Raw genomic sequence first — 21,598 nt, 5'->3', positions numbered from 1 at the left:
AGGTTCTGGAGTGGCCATCTCAGTCTCCTGACAAAGGATGAGCTCCGGCGTGTTCGCACAGCCCACGTGCAGAGCCTGCCAGGAAGTCGACACTGCTCTGTCCTAATCACAGGCAGTGAGACATTTCCCGATCTCTGCAGTCATGCATTGGGACAATGTCTCACTGCCTGTGATTAGTGCAGTGCAGTGCCGACTTCCTGGCGGGCTCTGCACGTGGGCTGTGTGAACACGCCAGGGCTCATTCTTACTCCTGACCTCAATATCATTGAGCCAATCTGGGGAGATCTCAAACATGCAGTTCATGCAAGACAACCCAATAATTTTCAGGAACTGGAAGCTTTTTTCCAAGAGGAATGGGCAGCTTTACCATCTGAGAAGATAAAGAGCCTCATCCAAAAACGCCACAAAAGACTTCAAGCTGTCATTGATGTTAAAGGGGGCAATACACGGTATTAAGAACTGGGGTGTGTAAACTTTTGATCAGGGTCATTTGGGTAGTTTCTGTTGTCATTATGATTTAAAAAGAGTAAACACAGTTGTTTGATAATAAATGGCTTCAGCCAAACACTAACCATGAGTGAAAGAGAAGTTTTTGTGTTATCATTCATATTCTCTGAAAAATGGCCAAGAAATCATCAATTCTGCCAGGGTATGTAAACTTATAAGCACAAATGTGTATATACTATATATATAAATCTCAGGAGAATCCTACAGTACACTTCATAAAAATGTAAATGTAGAAAATGTACCACTAATGCATGCCATATTATATCCTGAGTGTACAATCTGATACAGTTTGACTACCAAATGTGTTGGCCCACCTAATTGGATATTCATGGAATGGGTTGTTCAGCTAACCTTCATACTACATAAATGTTATTAAATCTAAAGCTGGTCATACATGTCAGAATCTGTACAATCACTGAACCATCTCCTTAAACTGACCATAAACTGACTGAACAATCTCTGTGCAATATAGTGTAATGTGAGGGCAAGCCTAAACAAACGTTCGATTTGTATTAAAGTGTAACTAAAAGCAAAACTTGTTTTTAGTTTTGGTAGAGTGGAGATGGATTAGAACACCTGTTTGTTTTCATTGCTGTCTGTGCCCCTATTGGGGAGATTCATCCTCTCTACTTGTCCTGTTTACTGTTATCATCAAAAGTGAAAGTAAAAGAAAGTAAAAGAAAATCCCAAATTTTGGGTTGACACCAGAACATTAGAGGGGAATTATTTAATGGGGAAACTAGTTCTGGTGACACCCCGGGATTCCCTCACTTCCTGTTTTGGTTATGGGGACAGGAAGTGAAGCAAAGTCACCCCTATGGGACAAAAACATGACATAGGTTATAACCCTCACTTACTCTAGCCAAAATGGGAAAAAAAATAGTTTTTCCTTTATTTAAACTTGGGTGTCATGGGTGAGGGTGCGTGCTGATATCACTGCCTCCCCACTGACCCCGGAAGCGTGGGTGGACTGTTGATTATTTTACAAGGCAATTTTTACACATGAATCATGTAAGTGAAATCTAAATATTTTAATAAAGAGTTTATACTGTTTCACACTATTGGAGTATTCTCTCCTTATATACCCTGTCTATAACAGGGTCTGAGACCATAGGTGACAGTGAATTATCTGAATTGTCTGTGTCCCTACGTTTAACCGCTATCCCTGATATGGACAGCCAATATGGTCCATTCCCAAAAATTGACAGCATAATGCTTGCCCATGTTATGGACGCATTTAGAGAGACAGCTAAAATTAGATGTTCCTTTATGTACCTAGAGAACTGGAGAGATCATTAGAAGAGTTAGGTGACACTTCTTAAGAAGACATTCCTTGTTGTCACCGGGGTTTGCATGGTGTTATAATTAATTACATAGGTTAATATTTATTACTGAACATATTCATAGCAGGCTGGGTCGCATGCCACTGCCAAATTCATAGCAGGTTATATTTAAAATGCAAATGTACTACTATTTTTTCTCATTTACAGTATGTTGCTGTACTATATTTGGCAGTAAATGAGTTTGAGTTATGAGTAGGAATCCTCAGTACAAACATAGTAAGCCTAAATGTAGAAAATTCTCCAATAAGCAGAATAACTATGAGTAGCTTTTCTCAATGTTTTAATCACAAACGAACCCTTAAAACAATTTCCAAGTTTAGGGAAAGCAACTGAGTTCAGAAGGAAAAATGCATCTTAGATTGGTGCGCAGTGGGAGGAATTACAGTGGTGGTAAAAAAAAGTCACACATATAGACAGCTAAAAAGATTATTAGTGTCAGGCTACAGGCTCTCCCAAGTGGAACTGGGCCATGGACTATGCAGACAACATTAAATGGGAGGTCAATCACCACAGCTCAATGAACCACTGGCAACCTCTGGAGTAACCTTATGGTTCCACAGAATCCTGGTTGAGAATGACTGAGGTATTTGGTAGTTACCAATTTCATACCTGCTCTGCTCAACATTGGAGGCCGAAAACAGAAATTCTTCCCTCTGGCTCCTAGTTCATGTTCTGTCCATCAGAGGTTTATACTGACTATTTGTACCTGTGTTGTTAAATTTACATGTAAGGCTTTGTGATTTACATAAGAGAATCATATGTGGAGTACAGGCGCCATCTAGCTTTCTCTATTGGTATTGCTTCAGTTCTGTTTAATTTGATTTCCTGTATGTGTAGTTAAGGAAGTTGTTAATAAGCAGGGAATTCTGGATAGAATTTTCACAGGAAGTGAACCAGTCACCATTTCTACAAGCCATTGCAGGAAGGAAACATGTTTTTTCTCAATCCATCACCATCACCCCTTAGAGAACTTAAAAAGTAAGTTTTTACTATCTGATCCTATATTGTATATCGTTGTTTCTGCAATGTGTGCTGTGTTGTATGCAATATTGTACTTATTGAGGTCTATTTCTGTTATTTTGTAGTTTCACCTGGCTTGTTCTAATAAAACTGAGATCAAAGAAATATGGTATCTGAAGTTATTGGGCAAGAAGGTTAGCTATATGTCCTTGAAAGAGAACTGTCATGAACCAGATGTGACCAGAACTGTGTAACTGCGACAAGTGAACCAGACACAAATAAGTGAAGGTAAATTTATTAAGCAAACGCATATAAATGTGAACACACCACCAATACGAACCAAGTGAACAAACCAAACAACCAAACAGTAAATAAACCAGTATATGCAACAAAAGGGAGTACCGGAATCGTAGTCAAGCCAGGCCGGGGTCATAAATAGGAGGTCAGCAGATGGGGGGACAAGGAGAAGGGAACAGGTACAGGAGGCAGGATGCAGGGATCAGGGATGCAGGGATCAGGTAACAGGTAACAGGTATCAGGTATCAGGTATCAAACAGGCTGCAGGTCAGGGCTCAAGGACAATACCAAGGCGAAGTGTATATGAACTTGCCGGGTATTTATAATGGCTGCTGTCAGTCATGTGACGCCTGACTGCAGAGGGCAATACCTGCTCCATACTGCCAGGATCCCTCCGCTGGTGGACACCAGTACTGCGGACCAAAGATGACATAATTCCAGCAGGAGACACCTGCTGGTGGATCGCAGTACTGCATGCCAAATGATTGATATTACCAGCGGAGGGAACCTTTCCTGACAGTACCCCCCCTCAAAGGAGCGACCTCCGGACGCTCCAACTAGCAGTTGCTGGGGAAAGTCCACTGCGTCAAGCTGGGCTATGGGCAAAGTCACATTAGGTTGGGTAATGGACACTTCAAGCAGGGCAGCAGACAGAACCACATCGGACCGGGAAGCTGGCACATCGGGCTGGGAGGCGGGCAGCGGCACATCAGGCTGGAAGGCGGGCAGCGGCACGTCAGGCTGGAAGGCGGGCAGCGGCACGTCAGGCTGGAAGGCGGGCAGCGGCACGTCAGGCTGGAAGGCGGGCAGCGGCACGTCAGGCTGGAAGGCGGGCACATCAGGCTGGACAGCAGGCACATCAGACTGGAAGGCGTCGGACCGCGAGGCCGGGACATCAGGCTGGAAGGAATCGGACTGCAAGGCCGGGACATCAGGCTGGAAGGAATCGGACTGCAAGGCCGGGACATCAGGCTGGAAGGAATCGGACTGCGAGGCCGGGACATCAGACTGGAAGGAATCGGACTGCGAGGCCGGGACATCAGACTGGAAGGAATCGGACTGCGAGGCCGGAAAATCAGACTGGAAGGAATCAGACTGCGAGGCCGGGACATCAGACTGCGAGGCCGGGACATCAGACTGCGAGGCCGGGACATCAGACTGCGAGGCATCAGACTGCAAGGCCGGGACATCAGACTGGAAGGCATCAGACTGCAAGGCCGGAACATCAGACTGGAAGGCATCAGACTGCAAGGCCGGGACATCAGACTGGAAGGCATCAGACTGGAAGGCCGGGACATCAGACTGGAAGGCCGGGGCATCAGACTGGAAGGCATCAGACTGGAAGGCCGGGGCATTGGGCTGGAAGGCATCAGACTGGAAGGCCGGGGCATCGGACTGGAAGGCATCAGACTGGAAGGCCGGGGCACCGGACTGGAAGGCATCAGACTGGAAGGCCAGGGCATCGGACTGGAAGGCATCAGACTGGAAGGCCGGGGCATCAGACTGGAAGGCCGGGGCATCAGACTGGAAGGCCGGGGCATCAGACTGGAAGGCATCAGACTGGAAGGCCGGGGCATCAGACTGGAAGGCATCAGACTGGAAGGCCGGGGCATCAGACTGGAAGGCCGGGGCATCAGACTGGAAGGCATCAGACTGGAAGGCCGGGGCATCAGACTGGAAGGCATCAGACTGGAAGGCCAGGGCATCAGACTGGAAGGCATCAGACTGGAAGGCATCAGACTGGAAGGCCGGGGCATCAGACTGGAAGGCATCAGACTGGAAGGCCGGGGAATCAGACTGGAAGGCATCAGACTGGAAGGCATCAGACTGGAAGGCCGGGGCATCAGACTGGAAGGCGTCAGGCTGGAAGGCCGGGGCATCAGACTGGAAGGCATCAGATTGGAAGGCCGGGGCATCAGACTGCAAGGCATCAGACTGGAAGGCCGGGGCATCAGACTGGAAGGCATCAGACTGGAAGGCCGGGGCATCAGACTGGAAGGCATCAGACTGGAAGGCCGGGGCATCAGACTGGAAGGCATCAGACTGGAAGGCCGGGGCATCAGACTGGAAGGCATCAGACTGGAAGGCCGGGACATCAGACTGCAAGACATCAGACTGAAAGGCCGGGACATCAGACTGCAAGACATCAGACTGGAAGGCCGAGACATCATGCTGGAGGGCGTCTGGCTGGAAGGCCGGGACATCAGGCTGGAAGGCGTCTGGCTGGAAGGCCGGGACATCAGGCTGGAAGGCATCAGACTGCAAGGCCGGGACATCAGACTGCAAGACATCAGACTGAAAGGCCGGGACATCAGACTGCAAGACATCAGACTGGAAGGCCGAGACATCAGGCTGGAGGGCGTCTGGCTGGAAGGCCGGGACATCAGGCTGGAAGGCGTCTGGCTGGAAGGCCGGGACATCAGGCTGGAAGGCATCAGACTGCAAGGTTGGAACATCAGACTGCAAGACATCAGACTGAAAGGCCGGGACATCAGACTGCAAGACATCAGACTGGAAGGCCGAGACATCAGGCTGGAGGGCGTCTGGCTGGAAGGCCGGGACATCAGGCTGGAAGGCGTCTGGCTGGAAGGCCGGGACATCAGGCTGGAAGGCATCAGACTGCAAGGTTGGAACATCAGACTGCAAGACATCAGACTGAAAGGCCGGGACATCAGACTGCAAGACGTCTGGCTGGAAGGCCGGGACATCAGGCTGGAAGGCATCTGGCTGGAAGTCCGGGACATCAGGCTGGAAGGCGTCTGGCTGGAAGGCCGGGACATCAGGCTGGAAGGCGTCTGGCTGGAAGGCCGGGACATCAGGCTGGAAGGCATCAGACTGGAAGGCCGGGGCATCAGACTGGAAGGCATCAGACTGGAAGGCCGGGGCATCAGACTGGAAGGCCGGGGCATCAGACCGGAAAGCATCAGACTGGGAGGCCGGGGCATCAGACTGGAAGGCATCAGACTGGGAGGCCGGGGCATCAGACTGGAAGGCATCAGACTGGAAGGCCGGGGCATCAGACTGGAAGGCATCAGACTGGAAGGCCGGGGCATCAGACTGGAAGGCATCAGACTGGAAGGCCAGGGCATCAGACTGGAAGGCATCAGACTGGAAGGCATCAGACTGGAAGGCCGGGGCATCAGACTGGAAGGCATCAGACTGGAAGGCCGGGGAATCAGACTGGAAGGCATCAGACTGGAAGGCATCAGACTGGAAGGCCGGGGCATCAGACTGGAAGGCGTCAGGCTGGAAGGCCGGGGCATCAGACTGGAAGGCATCAGATTGGAAGGCCGGGGCATCAGACTGCAAGGCATCAGACTGGAAGGCCGGGGCATCAGACTGGAAGGCATCAGACTGGAAGGCCGGGGCATCAGACTGGAAGGCATCAGACTGGAAGGCCGGGGCATCAGACTGGAAGGCATCAGACTGGAAGGCCGGGACATCAGACTGCAAGGCATCAGACTGAAAGGACGGGACATCAGACTGCAAGACATCAGACTGGAAGGCCGAGACATCATGCTGGAGGGCGTCTGGCTGGAAGGCCGGGACATCAGGCTGGAAGGCGTCTGGCTGGAAGGCCGGGACATCAGGCTGGAAGGCATCAGACTGCAAGGCCGGGACATCAGACTACAAGACATCAGACTGAAAGGCCGGGACATCAGACTGCAAGACATCAGACTGGAAGGCCGAGACATCAGGCTGGAGGGCGTCTGGCTGGAAGGCCGGGACATCAGGCTGGAAGGCGTCTGGCTGGAAGGCCGGGACATCAGGCTGGAAAGCATCAGACTGGGAGGCCGGGGCATCAGACTGGAAGGCATCAGACTGGGAGGCCGGGGCATCAGACTGGAAGGCATCAGACTGGGAGGCCGGGGCATCAGACTGGAAGGCATCAGACTGGAAGGCCGGGGCATCAGACTGGAAGGCATCAGACTGGAAGGCCAGGGCATCAGACTGGAAGGCATCAGACTGGAAGGCATCAGACTGGAAGGCCGGGGCATCAGACTGGAAGGCATCAGACTGGAAGGCCGGGGAATCAGACTGGAAGGCATCAGACTGGAAGGCATCAGACTGGAAGGCCGGGGCATCAGACTGGAAGGCGTCAGGCTGGAAGGCCGGGGCATCAGACTGGAAGGCATCAGATTGGAAGGCCGGGGCATCAGACTGCAAGGCATCAGACTGGAAGGCCGGGGCATCAGACTGGAAGGCATCAGACTGGAAGGCCGGGGCATCAGACTGGAAGGCATCAGACTGGAAGGCCGGGGCATCAGACTGGAAGGCCGGGGCATCAGACTGGAAGGCATCAGACTGGAAGGCCGGGACATCAGACTGCAAGACATCAGACTGAAAGGCCGGGACATCAGACTGCAAGACATCAGACTGGAAGGCCGAGACATCATGCTGGAGGGCGTCTGGCTGGAAGGCCGGGACATCAGGCTGGAAGGCGTCTGGCTGGAAGGCCGGGACATCAGGCTGGAAGGCATCAGACTGCAAGGCCGGGACATCAGACTGCAAGACATCAGACTGAAAGGCCGGGACATCAGACTGCAAGACATCAGACTGGAAGGCCGAGACATCAGGCTGGAGGGCGTCTGGCTGGAAGGCCGGGACATCAGGCTGGAAGGCGTCTGGCTGGAAGGCCGGGACATCAGGCTGGAAGGCATCAGACTGCAAGGTTGGAACATCAGACTGCAAGACATCAGACTGAAAGGCCGGGACATCAGACTGCAAGACATCAGACTGGAAGGCCGAGACATCAGGCTGGAGGGCGTCTGGCTGGAAGGCCGGGACATCAGGCTGGAAGGCGTCTGGCTGGAAGGCCGGGACATCAGGCTGGAAGGCATCAGACTGCAAGGTTGGAACATCAGACTGCAAGACATCAGACTGAAAGGCCGGGACATCAGACTGCAAGGCATCAGACTGAAAGGACGGGACATCAGACTGCAAGACATCAGACTGGAAGGCCGAGACATCATGCTGGAGGGCGTCTGGCTGGAAGGCCGGGACATCAGGCTGGAAGGCGTCTGGCTGGAAGGCCGGGACATCAGGCTGGAAGGCATCAGACTGCAAGGCCGGGACATCAGACTACAAGACATCAGACTGAAAGGCCGGGACATCAGACTGCAAGACATCAGACTGGAAGGCCGAGACATCAGGCTGGAGGGCGTCTGGCTGGAAGGCCGGGACATCAGGCTGGAAGGCGTCTGGCTGGAAGGCCGGGACATCAGGCTGGAAAGCATCAGACTGGGAGGCCGGGGCATCAGACTGGAAGGCATCAGACTGGGAGGCCGGGGCATCAGACTGGAAGGCATCAGACTGGGAGGCCGGGGCATCAGACTGGAAGGCATCAGACTGGAAGGCCGGGGCATCAGACTGGAAGGCATCAGACTGGAAGGCCAGGGCATCAGACTGGAAGGCATCAGACTGGAAGGCATCAGACTGGAAGGCCGGGGCATCAGACTGGAAGGCATCAGACTGGAAGGCCGGGGAATCAGACTGGAAGGCATCAGACTGGAAGGCATCAGACTGGAAGGCCGGGGCATCAGACTGGAAGGCGTCAGGCTGGAAGGCCGGGGCATCAGACTGGAAGGCATCAGATTGGAAGGCCGGGGCATCAGACTGCAAGGCATCAGACTGGAAGGCCGGGGCATCAGACTGGAAGGCATCAGACTGGAAGGCCGGGGCATCAGACTGGAAGGCATCAGACTGGAAGGCCGGGGCATCAGACTGGAAGGCCGGGGCATCAGACTGGAAGGCATCAGACTGGAAGGCCGGGACATCAGACTGCAAGACATCAGACTGAAAGGCCGGGACATCAGACTGCAAGACATCAGACTGGAAGGCCGAGACATCATGCTGGAGGGCGTCTGGCTGGAAGGCCGGGACATCAGGCTGGAAGGCGTCTGGCTGGAAGGCCGGGACATCAGGCTGGAAGGCATCAGACTGCAAGGCCGGGACATCAGACTGCAAGACATCAGACTGAAAGGCCGGGACATCAGACTGCAAGACATCAGACTGGAAGACCGGGACATCAGGCTGGAGGGCGTCTGGCTGGAAGGCCGGGACATCAGGCTGGAAGGCGTCTGGCTGGAAGGCCGGGACATCAGGCTGGAAGGCATCAGACTGCAAGGTTGGAACATCAGACTGCAAGACATCAGACTGAAAGGCCGGGACATCAGACTGCAAGACATCAGACTGGAAGGCCGAGACATCAGGCTGGAGGGCGTCTGGCTGGAAGGCCGGGACATCAGGCTGGAAGGCGTCTGGCTGGAAGGCCGGGACATCAGGCTGGAAGGCGTCTGGCTGGAAGGCCGGGACATCAGGCTGGAAGGCATCAGACTGCAAGGTTGGAACATCAGACTGCAAGACATCAGACTGAAAGGCCGGGACATCAGACTGCAAGACATCAGACTGGAAGGCCGAGACATCAGGCTGGAGGGCGTCTGGCTGGAAGGCCGGGACATCAGGCTGGAAGGCGTCTGGCTGGAAGGCCGGGACATCAGGCTGGAAGGCATCAGACTGCAAGGTTGGAACATCAGACTGCAAGACATCAGACTGAAAGGCCGGGACATCAGACTGCAAGACGTCTGGCTGGAAGGCCGGGGCATCAGACTGCAAGACGTCTGGCTGGAAGGCCGGGACATCAGGCTGGAAGGCGTCTGGCTGGAAGGCCGGGACATCAGGCTGGAAGGCGTCTGGCTGGAAGGCCGGGACATCAGGCTGGAAGGCGTCTGGCTGGAAGGCCGGGACATCAGGCTGGAAGGCATCAGACTGGAAGGCCGGGGCATCAGACTGGAAGGCATCAGACTGGAAGGCCGGGGCATCAGACTGGAAGGCATCAGACTGGAAGGCCGGGGCATCAGACTGGAAGGCCGGGGCATCAGACCGGAAGGCATCAGACTGGGAGGCCGGGGCATCAGACTGGAAGGCATCAGACTGGGAGGCCGGGGCATCAGACTGGAAGGCATCAGACTGGAAGGCCGGGGCATCAGACTGGAAGGCATCAGACTGGAAGGCCGGGGCATCAGACTGGAAGGCATCAGACTGGAAGGCCAGGGCATCAGACTGGAAGGCATCAGACTGGAAGGCCAGGGCATCAGACTGGAAGGCATCAGACTGGAAGGCATCAGACTGGAAGGCCGGGGCATCAGACTGGAAGGCATCAGACTGGAAGGCCGGGGAATCAGACTGGAAGGCATCAGACTGGAAGGCATCAGACTGGAAGGCCGGGGCATCAGACTGGAAGGCGTCAGGCTGGAAGGCCGGGGCATCAGACTGGAAGGCATCAGATTGGAAGGCCGGGGCATCAGACTGCAAGGCATCAGACTGGAAGGCCGGGGCATCAGACTGGAAGGCATCAGACTGGAAGGCCGGGGCATCAGACTGGAAGGCATCAGACTGGAAGGCCGGGGCATCAGACTGGAAGGCATCAGACTGGAAGGCCGGGACATCAGACTGCAAGGCATCAGACTGAAAGGCCGGGACATCAGACTGCAAGACATCAGACTGGAAGGCCGAGACATCATGCTGGAGGGCGTCTGGCTGGAAGGCCGGGACATCAGGCTGGAAGGCGTCTGGCTGGAAGGCCGGGACATCAGGCTGGAAGGCATCAGACTGCAAGGCCGGGACATCAGACTGCAAGACATCAGACTGAAAGGCCGGGACATCAGACTGCAAGACATCAGACTGGAAGGCCGAGACATCAGGCTGGAGGGCGTCTGGCTGGAAGGCCGGGACATCAGGCTGGAAGGCGTCTGGCTGGAAGGCCGGGACATCAGGCTGGAAGGCATCAGACTGCAAGGTTGGAACATCAGACTGCAAGACATCAGACTGAAAGGCCGGGACATCAGACTGCAAGACATCAGACTGGAAGGCCGAGACATCAGGCTGGAGGGCGTCTGGCTGGAAGGCCGGGACATCAGGCTGGAAGGCGTCTGGCTGGAAGGCCGGGACATCAGGCTGGAAGGCATCAGACTGCAAGGTTGGAACATCAGACTGCAAGACATCAGACTGAAAGGCCGGGACATCAGACTGCAAGACGTCTGGCTGGAAGGCCGGGACATCAGGCTGGAAGGCGTCTGGCTGGAAGGCCGGGGCATCAGGCTGGAAGGCGTCTGGCTGGAAGGCCGGGGCATCAGGCTGGAAGGCGTCTGGCTGGAAGGCCGGGGCATCAGGCTGGAAGGCGTCTGGCTGGAAGGCCGGGGCATCAGGCTGGAAGGCGTCTGGCTGGAAGGCCGGGGCATCAGGCTGGAAGGCGTCTGGCTGGAAGGCCGGGGCATCAGGCTGGAAGGCGTCTGGCTGGAAGGCCGGGGCATCAGGCTGGAAGGCGTCTGGCTGGAAGGCCGGGGCATCAGGCTGGAAGGCGTCTGGCTGGAAGGCCGGGGCATCAGGCTGGAAGGCGTCTGGCTGGAAGGCCGGGGCATCAGGCTGGAAGGCGTCTGGCTGGAAGGCCGGGGCATCAGGCTGGAAGGCGTCTGGCTGGAAGGCCGGGGCATCAGGCTGGAAGGCGTCTGGCTGGAAGGCCGGGGCATCAGGCTGGAAGGCGTCTGGCTGGAAGGCCGGGGCATCAGGCTGGAAGGCGTCTGGCTGGAAGGCCGGGGCATCAGGCTGGAAGGCGTCTGGCTGGAAGGCCGGGGCATCAGGCTGGAAGGCGTCTGGCTGGAAGGCCGGGGCATCAGGCTGGAAGGCGTCTGGCTGGAAGGCCGGGGCATCAGGCTGGAAGGCGTCTGGCTGGAAGGCCGGGGCATCAGGCTGGAAGGCGTCTGGCTGGAAGGCCGGGGCATCAGGCTGGAAGGCGTCTGGCTGGAAGGCCGGGGCATCAGGCTGGAAGGCGTCTGGCTGGAAGGCCGGGGCATCAGGCTGGAAGGCGTCTGGCTGGAAGGCCGGGGCATCAGGCTGGAAGGCGTCTGGCTGGAAGGCCGGGGCATCAGGCTGGAAGGCGTCTGGCTGGAAGGCCGGGGCATCAGGCTGGAAGGCGTCTGGCTGGAAGGCCGGGGCATCAGGCTGGAAGGCGTCTGGCTGGAAGGCCGGGGCATCAGGCTGGAAGGCGTCTGGCTGGAAGGCCGGGGCATCAGGCTGGAAGGCGTCTGGCTGGAAGGCCGGGGCATCAGGCTGGAAGGCGTCTGGCTGGAAGGCCGGGGCATCAGGCTGGAAGGCGTCTGGCTGGAAGGCCGGGGCATCAGGCTGGAAGGCGTCTGGCTGGAAGGCCGGGGCATCAGGCTGGAAGGCGTCTGGCTGGAAGGCCGGGGCATCAGGCTGGAAGGCGTCTGGCTGGAAGGCCGGGACATCAGGCTGGAAGGCGTCTGGCTGGAAGGCCGGGACATCAGGCTGGAAGGCGTCTGGCTGGAAGGCCGGGACATCAGGCTGGAAGGCGTCTGGCTGGAAGGCCGGGACATCAGGCTGGAAGGTGTCTGGCTGGAACTCCGGCTCTGGCACTCCGGGCTGGGACAGATTGGTAGGTGTGGAGGCAGGTTGGGTTAATGGTAAGATCATTTTGGTTGGGAAAAACTTTCGCTTTTTCTTTGGCTTAGCTACTGAAGCTCTGTAGGTGACTGCAGGACTGTAAATAAGGGGTGCAGCAGACTGGAAAGGAGGATTGTGATATGGCAGAGAAGAGGTACCAGTAGCTGGGAAAAGAACTTGTGGGTTAGTAGACAGCGGAGAGGAAGCAGGTGGGTTGAATGCAGGATAAGTACAGGGAGTAGAGACTGGATAGGAGTATTTGGTTGGGAGCAGCGTGTACTGGGGTGCAACTGAGGCTGACATGGCTGGTGGGGAAACATACTTTTGGGTAGGCTCATACCTGATGGCAGAGGTGGATTGTTTGGCTGGGGCTGATTGCACCATGTCAGACCATGCTGAAAGTATGGGTTGTACAAACTGAAGTTTTAAGCCTCCCTGTCTAACCCAAGACTGAGCAGATACAATGCACTCAGCAATCACCTGTGGGGAACAGGCTGAGTAGTGTTCACAAAAATCAGAAGGATCATCTTCAAAAAGCCATACTAAAGATACAACCTGATTCATATTAAAAGGAGGAGTGAAATCATCACGGCCATCTGGGATACAGGGCAGGGCTAGCTCAGTACAGATCTTTATCAAAGGCTGCACCTCCTCAAACAATGTATAACCCTGATCGACCAGGGAGTGAGCCAAACGCATAGCTGCAAACAACTGGTCACTAGACCATCCTTTCAAAGCCTGGCAGCAATAATCACCACTCTCAGATTCCAGCAGAGAAAGATAAATGATCTCATCAGCATTCATGTTTGCAAACAAACTGAAGCAAATGGTTCCCCTGTGCAGCCACTTCTGGTCAGGAATGGCCTTGGTATTCTGTCATGAACCAGATGTGACCAGAACTGTGTAACTGCGACAAGTGAACCAGACACAAATAAGTGAAGGTAAATTTATTAAGCAAACGCATATAAATGTGAACACACCACCAATACGAACCAAGTGAACAAACCAAACAACCAAACAGTAAATAAACCAGTATATGCAACAAAAGGGAGTACCGGAATCGTAGTCAAGCCAGGCCGGGGTCATAAATAGGAGGTCAGCAGATGGGGGGACAAGGAGAAGGGAACAGGTACAGGAGGCAGGATGCAGGGATCAGGGATGCAGGGATCAGGTAACAGGTATCAGGTAACAGGTATCAGGTAACAGGTATCAGGTAACAGGTATCAGGTATCAGGTATCAGGTATCAGGTATCAGGTATCAGGTATCAGGTATCAGGTATCAGGTATCAGGTATCAGGTATCAGGTATCAGGTATCAGGTATCAGGTATCAAACAGGCTGCAGGTCAGGGCTCAAGGACAATACCAAGGCGAAGTGTATATGAACTTGCCGGGTATTTATAATGGCTGCTGTCAGTCATGTGACGCCTGACTGCAGAGGGCAATACCTGCTCCATACTGCCAGGATCCCTCCGCTGGTGGACACCAGTACTGCGGACCAAAGATGACATAATTCCAGCAGGAGACACCTGCTGGTGGATCGCAGTACTGCATGCCAAATGATTGATATTACCAGCGGAGGGAACCTTTCCTGACAAGAACAGTGAAATTTTTAGGATGACCTCTGAAGGAAGATAAGCTGACTTCGGATGTCTGTACAGCCCGGGGCTACACCAGTCTCTTCCCCGCGGCCATGTCTCACAGTGGGACATCTTCTTACAAAACACAATCACGAGCAAGATCATCTAGGTCATTGGTCGCAAATGCAGCAGCTATCGCCCGTTCAAAAGCTGAAGCAGCAAGAGCCAGGGCCGCATTCGCAGACCAAATGCTGCAGATTAAAAAAGAAAAGGCCCACCTTGAAGCAGAAAAGGTACGCATGGAACAAGAGAGAGAGCAAGAAAGAGTACACATGGAACAAGAGATAGAGAAAGAAAGAGTACTCATGGAATAAGAGAAAGAGCAACAAAGAATACACTGAGCTAGCTCAGCAGGAGGCATCTCTGAAATTGCAGAAAGCCATCTTAGAAGCTAACATGGAGAAGCTGGCAGTGGACCGAGATGCTGCCGCCGCCATTGCCAAAGCTGAAGCTTTAGAAGCAGCCATCTATGATAAGCCAAGAGTCAGCAGCTGCATACCGGGTCAGAGGAGGACCAACAAGAATCGTCGCAACGCACGTCAGATTATGTCTACCAGCACTGTGACCCAAGCAGCATCCCACAGCAAGAAATTAAATATGACGTCAGTGAGTCACATCAAATAAAGCAGCAACAAGATGACCTTGGACCCCAGTGCTACAAGCAAGAAAAATCTTACAGAGTTCCAGACTTTCCAGTCCCAACCAACCAGTACAACCTGCCAACCTTATGCAAGTTTGAACCCAGTTCACCCAAAGAAGAGACTTCTACCAGGTATGCCTTTACACCACACCACAATACACCAGCAGCCTACCCCAATGCCAATAAGACTACTGTAGACTTTGCCAAGTTCCTGGCCAAAAGAGAGTTAGTTACCCAAGGACTTGCCAAATTCAGTGATTGCCCCCAATTCTATAGGGCGTGCCAATCCTCTTTCCAGAGTGCCATTCAAGGCCTAGATCTATCATGCAGGGACCAGCTAGACCTCTTCGTAAAGGGGATTGGCAATTCTGTTGAATATGCCAAAAAGATCAGAGATATTAACATAAACCACCCTGAGATAGGCCTTGTAAACATCTGGAACAGACTGGATAGATGTTATGGCTCACCAGAGGCTGTAGAGAGTACACTGTTTAAAAGGATAGAAGACTTCCCAAAAATACCTAGCAAAGGTTACCAAAGACTCAGAGAATTCAGTGACCTGTTTATGGAGTTACAAGTTGCTAAACCAGAAGGTGACTTACCTGGCCTTTCTTATCTTGACTCTGCTAGAGGTATTAACTCCTTAGCACAAAAACTTCCTTATGAGTTAGGCCTCTTTCACACGGGGCGGATCAGTAATGATCCGCCCCGTGAAGATCCGCTCGCTCAGCAGGGATCGCTCCGTTGTCTCCGCTGAGCCGGCTGCGGACAGGGCGGTCTCCGCACACTGTGCGGGGACCGCCCTGTCAGCTCTCCGCTCTCCTCTATGGGGATCGGACGAGCACGGACCGTCTGTCCGTGTTCGTCCGATCCGCTCTGCAGACGGATAGAAAAATAGGATTTTCCTCCGTCTGCAGAATCGGACTGTTGCGGAGGCGGACGAAATCGGGTGTCTGCGGATGCTCATCCGCAGACACCCGCTATCCCATAGGGATGAATGTATGTCCGTATTTCATCCGCAAACGGATGGATGAAATACGGACATATCGTCCGCATGTGTGAAAGGGGCCTTACACGAAAGATGGATTACTCATGGCTGTAACTACAAACAAAAACACAATGAGCCTTTTCCACCCTTTAGTGAGTTTGTGGACTTTGTAGACAGATAAGCAGGAATGAAAGATGACCCCAGCTTCATCTTTCCAGTGTCTTATTCCACTTCTTCTGGCCCTAAACACCTCAGAGCTCCAGTAGCAGTGCACAAAACGAAAGAATTTTCCCACAGATTTGCAGAGTCTCAGCCAGAAGATCAAGACAGCGACCCTACTAAGTTCTGCCCTCTACATAAGATGCCACATCCTCTTCTGAAATGCAGAGCCTTCAGAACAAAGACAATCCGGGATCGCAAAGCTTTCCTCAAAGAGAACAACATCTGTTACAAGTGCTGCTCTTCGTCCACACATTTCGCCAAGGACTGTAAGGTCAGTGTTAAATGTACAGAATGTGACAGCACAGAGCAAAACACAGCTCTACACCCAAAGCCTACTCCAAGAACTTTCCTACCTGTTCATAGAGACAAGGAGCAAGGCAGGGAGAATAAAGACTCTAGTACAGACGCAATAGCAATTACTTTACAGTGCACTGAAGTCTGCAAAGGAAGTACAGGTGCAGGTGGTAGATCCTGCTCTAAAATCTGTCTTGTGAGAGTTTACCCAAAAAGACGCAGAGACAAAGCTAGTTACCCAAGGACTTGTCAAATTCAGTGATTGCCCCCAATTCTATAGGGCGTGCCAATCCTCTTTCCAGAGTGCCATTCAAGGCCTAGATCTATCATGCAGGGACCAGCTAGACCTCCTCGTAAAGGGGATTGGCAATGATTCTGTTGAATATGCCAAAAAGATCAGAGATATTAACATAAACCACCCTGAGATAGGCCTTGTAAACATCTGGAACAGACTGGATGCATGTTATGGCTCACCAGAGGCTGTAGAGAGTACACTGTTTAAAAGGATAGAAGACTTCCCAAAAATACCTAGCAAAGGTTACCAAAGACTCAGAGAATTCAGTGACCTGTTTATGGAGTTACAAGTTGCTAAACCAGAAGGTGACTTACCTGGCCTTTCTTATCTTGACTCTGCTAGAGGTATTAACTCCTTAGCACAAAAACTTCCTTATGAGTTAGGCCTCTTTCACACGGGGCGGATCAGTAATGATCCGCCCCGTGAAGATCCGCTCGCTCAGCGGGGATCGCTCCGTTGTCCCCACTGAGCCGGCTGCGGACAGGGCGGTCTCCGCACACTGTGCGGGGACCGCCCTGTCAGCTCTCCGCTCTCCTCTATGGGGATCGGACGAGCACGGACCGTCTGTCCGTGTTCGTCCGATCCGCTCTGCAGACGGATAGAAAAATAGGATTTTCGGGGGCGTGACCGGATGTGCAAGATGGAGTGAGTGAGAGATGTGAGACGCCGTGTGTGACTCTCTCCCAGACCCCCTCGATGAGAGCGTGGAGCGCTTAGTGCCACGGTCGGACGTAGCGTGCGGTGGGCTGGAGCTGTACATTGAAGCTGGACGGGAGGAGGAGTGACAGCGCATTACTGTACGATCGTACCGAGCCCTCGGAGATCCACGCTTACTTCCGGGTCTTGAACCCCAGCGAGCACGGCCAAAGAAGCACGAGTACCCCCGACCAAGCCGAACGCTTTTGAACCCTGCCGAAGAGACGCCGCACACTGTGGACACCAAGAGGCCCTCCCGCTCTCCAGTAAGCCGCGATAGGAGGAAGGAGGTAAGCGGCAGGATTGCGGGGGGGGGGAAGAAGTCGGAGGTGTGAGGGGCATAGCAGGTGGAGGTCTGGCAGAGCAAGTTATGGACATAGCGATGCCTGAGAACTGGTAACAAGTAAACAAGAGGGCGCCGGCCGGGGGTGAGAAGGACCTATAGCTCTTGTTCCCTGGAACTCATTGCTTCGTTTTGTGCTCTAAGACGAACGAATGATAACCCAGGCAGTATAAGCAAAGAAGTACCTGCTGTAAAAACGAACGTCTGTAAGCAGCGAACCAGGAAGTCTGTGATATGTGAATGGAGTGCTTGTGGACTGACTGACTATAAGATAAGATCAGTATCGCATTAATTGATTAACTGAGGGATGGTGGCTGCTCTAAAAATCAATTGGTTGAACGGTATCTGGTATCTGTATTGGTTGAACGGTATTGGTATCTGAACTAAGTGCGTGCAAATAAATGCCTGCTGTGAAGCATTAAAACAGGAAGTTTTGGTGATACATGAATTGAATACTGGAGAACTGGTTATAAGATACGGCTAACATTGCACTAAGCGATCAACTGAGCGAGGGGCGGCTGGGTTAAAAAGTTAAAAATATATTAAAATACGATATATCCAGGACTGTTCTGTGGAAGGGGGCGAGAAAAGGAAATTAAGATGCAGCACTTGCGCTCTGCAAAGGAAAGAGGGGAAAAAAGCTCGCAACAGTCTACCACAGCAGCTAAATTAGAACAATATGCTCATAACCCTGCACAGTCATCGCAGACCCCTCCAAAAAAAGGGCAGACAAAGGGGCAGCATGGAGAAATATCTGAAAGGAAAAGCGTGGGTCAATCGAATATTAACATTAATACGCAGGCCGGAGCAGTGGCCAAATGCTCAGTTAATAAAAAAGCGGGTGCAGGGGAACAGAATATGGAGATCACAACGGGTGACTCTCCTCCGTTAGAAAAAGAGCCAACAATTAAGGACGTGTTATTGGCCGTAAACGCATGTAACATCTCACTGAAAGAACTCTGTAATCAAATGAAGGGAGTGAAGGAAGATCTAATGCTGGTAAGGCAAGACCTACAGAAAGTGGTGGAAAGGACGACAGAACTTGAGTTAAGGACTAGCAGATTGGAAGACGATACAACATTCCTAATTAAAGAAATAGAAAGCCTGAAGGAGCAGTTCGGCGGATATAGAACAAGAATGGACGAAATGGAAAATAGGCTCAGGAGGGACAATGTGCGAGTAGTGGGACTTCCGGAAAAAAGTGAGGGTGTAAACCCTGCTGAATTTATGGAGCATCTTCTGGTTGAACTGTTTGGGAGGGATGTTTTTTCAACAGCGTTCTCAATAGAGAGGGCGCATAGGGTACCCTTTAGAGCACCATTGGAGGGGGGCCGTCCTAGGCCATTATTAATGAAATTACTGAACTATAAAGATAAAGTGGTATTATTACGGAAGGCAAGGGAAATGGGGAATGTATTGTATAAGGGTGTTAGAATTTCATTATATTCTGATTTTTCCCCAGAACTTCAGAGAAAAAGGGTAGAGTTCCTCCAGGTGAAACGCAGGTTACAGAAGCTCAGGGTGCCGTATGCTCTGCTTTATCCTGCAAAGTTACGGATTAATGCACTAGGGCATACTCAGGTTTTTTGTTCCCCGATAGAAGTGGAAAAATGGATAGAAGAAAATAAAGAAAAGTTGTAGTTGCTGGGGTTTCTAGTACTGAGTGGGATGGGAAGATGGAAGGAGAGGGGGGGATGAAGTATGTGTGTCTTTGGGGTTTCTTTTTTATTTATTTTTTTTTTTTTTTTTTTTTTGCTGGGTGTGTGCTGTCTGTGTCTGTATGGGAGGGGGGTGGGAGGGAGGTAATACACGGCGAGCGCACTAGGTGAGGGTGGTAAATAGGTTGTGAAGAGAGTGGTATAAGGTCACTAATAGCCCCTAGGGTAACACCTAGGAAGGTGGGGAAGGGGCGGGAGGGAGGTAGAAAGGGGGGAGAGGGGGTGGGTGTAGTAGGGAAAATAGGGGGGAGGTCGAAGGGGGAAAAAAAATATAAGTATGCACTAATAAATGGAGTACAGGAAATAATTCAAAGCAAAAAAGGACACAAACTGTGGGGTGGTAAAACTTGGGGTGGTAAAAAACAAGGAAAATTTATAGGTCACAAGGGGGAAAATGGTAATAAACATTCATATAGTATAATGTATATTCAAAGACACATAACATACGAGTTAATGGTGACGCCTAATAAATTTGTTATCATACAAGGGAGTAATATATGGGGAGTGTGGTATAAGGTAATAAAAGAAGTTAGAGGGGAGTTGGTGGGTACTGGGAGACAAATGGTTCTTAATAGTGTCATCAGTAGACTGGTTATTTCGCTCTCTTTCTTTACTACCTTAGGTTTTTCTTTTTTTTTCTTTTTCTCCTCTTTATTTGTTTATGGCTATGCAGGATGGTAAAATTAAGATAGGCTCCTGGAATGTGAGGGGTCTGGGGACGCGGCTGAAACAAAAAGCTGTGCTATCCTTGTTGGAGGGATGTGGAGTAGAGTTGCTCTGCATACAGGAGACCCATTTAAATAGAGATACAATATACCGGCTGCAGAGCAGAAAATATCAATTTCAATATCACTCTGTTTATTCGACATATAGCAGAGGGGTGAGTGTCTTGGTAAAAACGGGGGTGAATTTTGTATGCAAACGGGTTAGCCTGGATGAAAAAGGCAGATACATTTTCTTACAGTGCCTAATTGAAAATAGAGAATGTATGCTGGCAAACATCTACATCCCTCCACCATTTAAAATGGAAGTGCTTTTTAAATTACAGGAATTTTTAGTGGGGATAGATGGTGTCCCTATAATAATAGTAGGGGATTTCAACACGGTATTGGATATTAAAATTGATAGATTCCCAGAAAAAACACTGGCGGAACCAGTTTGGCAGGGGAGGTTGGGACAGTACCTGGAAGAAGTAGGATTACGGGATTTATGGAGAACTGGGAACCCGGGAGCTCGGCAGTATAGTTGCTACTCGTCCACACATACTACGTTATCCAGGATTGATATGATACTGGGGAATGACCTGGCCTTACAAATGGTGGAAAAGGTTGAATATCAGCCCAGGGGGATTTCAGATCATTCCCCAGTGACAGCAGTATTAAAAATGAGAGAACGTAAGGTACAGAGGTTGTGGAAAGTGAACCCGCTCTGGTTAGAACTGATAAAAAAAGAGACAGAAGAACGCCCTGAGAGAATACAGTGGGAATTAAAAGAATTTCTAAAAAATAACCGGGGTACAGTAACATCGGGGATCCTGTGGGATACTCTGAAAGCTTTCCTAAGGGGCCTTATGATCCAATCAATAGCAAAAATAAACAGAAAATCTAGGGAACAGGAGGTACAAATAGGGAGAGAAGTGTTAGAGGCTGAAAGAGATTTTATTAGTGACCCCACGCAGGGCAAAGAAAAAATCTGGTTAGATAAACAAGAAGAACTTAGGTTATTAACCCTAAAGAAAGCAGAGATTCAGCATATGTTCCAACGCCAAGCCTCCTTCGCGGAAGGGGAAAGCGTGGGAAAAATGTTGGCACAACTGGTGAAGAATAACTCGGGTCCTTCCTCAATCTCGGCGATTAGGATATCTGAGGGAAAGGTTATAACAGAAACGGGGAGTATTTGCCAAGCATTTGAAGGATATTATAAAAAACCTATATACTGCACAAAAAGTGGGGATGGATGAGCAAATGGAAGCATTTTTAGGTCAATTAGAGGTACCATGTTTGAAACAAGAAGAAAGAGAGGAACTGGAAGCCCCAATAACTTTGAAAGAACTTCAGGAAGCAGTTGCGAGTATGCCAAATCAGAAATCGCCTGGGCCGGATGGACTACCGATTGAAGTCTATAAAAACTTTGGTGAGATACTGATTCCTGAACTCCTGGAGATGTTAAGAGGAGCATATGGGAGGGTAAATTGCCTC

Source organism: Lithobates pipiens, unplaced genomic scaffold, assembly GCF_037356315.1.
Source record: "Lithobates pipiens isolate NorthernLeopardFrog02 unplaced genomic scaffold, aLitPip1_a1.2 Scaffold_1, whole genome shotgun sequence".
Classification (NCBI taxonomy): Eukaryota; Metazoa; Chordata; class Amphibia; order Anura; family Ranidae; genus Lithobates; species Lithobates pipiens.
Note: the sequence above shows the minus strand (reverse complement) of the source record.